Genomic DNA, 2778 nt, shown 5'->3' with positions numbered 1-2778 from the left:
CTAAAACTATGCCCTCTAGTTCTGGACATCCCCACCCCAGGGAAAAGACCTTGTCTATTTACCCTATCCATGCCCCTCGTGATTTTATAAACTCTATAAGGTCACGCCTCAGCCTCCAACGCTCCAGGGAAAATAGCCCTAGCCCGTTCAGCCTCTCCCTATAGCTCAAACCCTCCAACCCTGGCAACATCCTTGTATATCTTTTCTGAACCATTTCAAGTTTCACAACATCTTTCCGATAGAAAGGAGACCAGAATTGCACACAATATTCCAACAGTGGCCTAACCAATGTCCTGTACAGCCACAACATGACCTCTCAACTCCTGTACTCAATACGCTGACCAAATGACCAATAAAGGAAAGCATACCAAACACCTTCACTATCCTATCTACCTGCAACTCCACTTTCAAGGAGGTATGAACCTGCACTCCAAGGTCACTTTGTTCAGCAACACTCCCTAGGCCCTTACCATTAAGTGTATAAGTCCTGCTAAGATTTGCTTTCCCAAAATGCAGCACCTTGCATCTATCTGAATTAAACTCCATCTGCCACTCCTCAGCCCATTGGCCCATCTGATCAAGAAAACGTTGTAACCTGAGGTAAACTTCTTCACTGTCCACTTCACGTCCAATTTTGGTGTCATCTGCAAACTTACTAACTCTACTTATGCTCCCATCCAAATCATTTATACAAATGATGAAAAGTAGAGGACCCAACACCGATCCTTGTGGCACTGCACTGGTCACAGGCCTCCAGTCTGAAAAATAACCCTCCACCACCACCACTCTCTGTCTTCTACCTTTGAGCCAGTTCTGTATCCAGATGGATTGTTCTCCCTGTATTCCATTTGAAAACGTAAAATTCCAGTTTTGAGATCAGGTCTTTCTGGGGCCATCCAGTTATTAGAAGCATGCAGAATGGAAACAGGCCCTTTTGTCCAACCAATCAGTGCTGACCTTGTTCCCTACCAAAACTAGTTCCATCTGCCTGTGCTTAGCCCATATTCTTCCACATCTGTCCTATTCATTAACTTAGCCAAATGTCTTTTAAACATTGTAACTGTACTTGCCTCCATCACTTTCTCTGGCATTCGACACATGAACAACTGTAAACAGTTGTCCTTCCCTTTTGAAATATTTCTCCTCTCACCTTAAAAATATACCCCCTAGTTTTGAACAGCTCAGCCCCCTCTCCCAGGGAAAAAACCCTTGTCATTCACCTTATCTATACCTTGCATGATAGTAGACCTTAGTAAGGTCACTCTTATGCACCAACAGGTTCGAGAGACAGCTTATTCCCTGTTGTTAATTGACAGCTGAATAGACATCTCTAACTTCAAATCTAATGATTTAGAGATGCAGGTGTTGGACTGGGGTGTACCAAGTTAAAAATCACACAACACCAGGTTATAGTCCAACAGGTTTAATTGGAAGCACTAGCTATGTTGAAGGTGTTAGCCCCCTGTGTTCTCTGTCTATGACCTGATGTTTAGATTGATTCTAATTGCTCATTGTATGTTATGGTCTGCCTGTACTGCTTGTGAAACACTGTACTTCACTGTACTTAGGTACATTTGACAACAATAAATCAAATCAAAATCAGATCAATTTCCATTGACCTAAGGCTTAAAGGCGCACTCTTTCAAATACTGCCTTGATCAGAAGTCATTCACTCTCACCTCACCCTCTTAAGTTCAGGGCCAAGGAGGTAATAAGGCCAGGAGCATGAACATAAGTGAGTAGGTTAATGCAGAGTAAGTGCTGCGTAATAGCATGGTTAATGACCCCTTCCAACACTTTGTGAATTGAGAGTAGACTGAGAGGGCGATAGTTGGCCAGGCTGCATCCGGAATCTGAGAATGATTTGGCGCTTTTCAATTTGTACAAGGCATTTCAACTCAGCTCTACATGGGCTAGCTGAGATATTAACATATATCTATTCAAATAGAAACTGATAAACACCTGAGGGAGAAAGCAGTATGCTGTTGAGCTGAGAGGAGGTTTGTGTGAAGCATGAATACTGATGTGGGCCAAACAGCTTGTTTCTGTGCTGTAGATTGTCATTAAAAACAGAATGTTTTTGAATTGTGCCAAAGAAAATTAATCATTAAGTTCCATGACTAGAATATACCCTCAGTATTTCGAGCATTGTGTACCTTGTAAGCTGTAAGTAAATTAATTAATAATCCTCTGATCATTGCCTTATTACATCCTCCTCATTAGCTTGGCTCCATTGGTTGCAAGCTGGCCTGGAAAGTATTTCTGGGATTGAGTACACAACTTAAATTAGCTAACAACATTCCGTGGTAGCACCAAGGGAGTGCCATATTGTCAAAGGTGTCGTCTTGCACAGGGTGTGTTGAACCAGGCTTTGGTTCATATTGATGCTACAGTACCAACATGAGGTGCTGAGATCAAATCATTTTCTCTCAGCCAGTACCACCAGACATTAACTTAATTACATATTTGGGTCACTGTTAATGGGATGTTAATGATGTAGAATGGATTCTGGATTTGCCTCTGCACATCAAAAATGAAATCACTCTGTAACCTGCTGCAAATATTCAGCATTGAGTGGTGCAATGGCTGAGATAATAGTGGTTCACTTCTGGAGCCAGGGTTTAAGTCCCTTCTTTGCAAAATGAGTTTGGGTGGTTTTTGATTGGGAAGTCTTGGTAGTGTGCCTCTTCCCCACCCTAGGTTTAAATCCCATTCCAGGAAAGATGACCAAGGAAGGTGTGTCCATAATGTGGCCAAACTGGTTGATTTTCAATCTGT

This window comes from Chiloscyllium plagiosum, chromosome 8, assembly GCF_004010195.1.
Source record: "Chiloscyllium plagiosum isolate BGI_BamShark_2017 chromosome 8, ASM401019v2, whole genome shotgun sequence".
Classification (NCBI taxonomy): Eukaryota; Metazoa; Chordata; class Chondrichthyes; order Orectolobiformes; family Hemiscylliidae; genus Chiloscyllium; species Chiloscyllium plagiosum.
Note: the sequence above shows the minus strand (reverse complement) of the source record.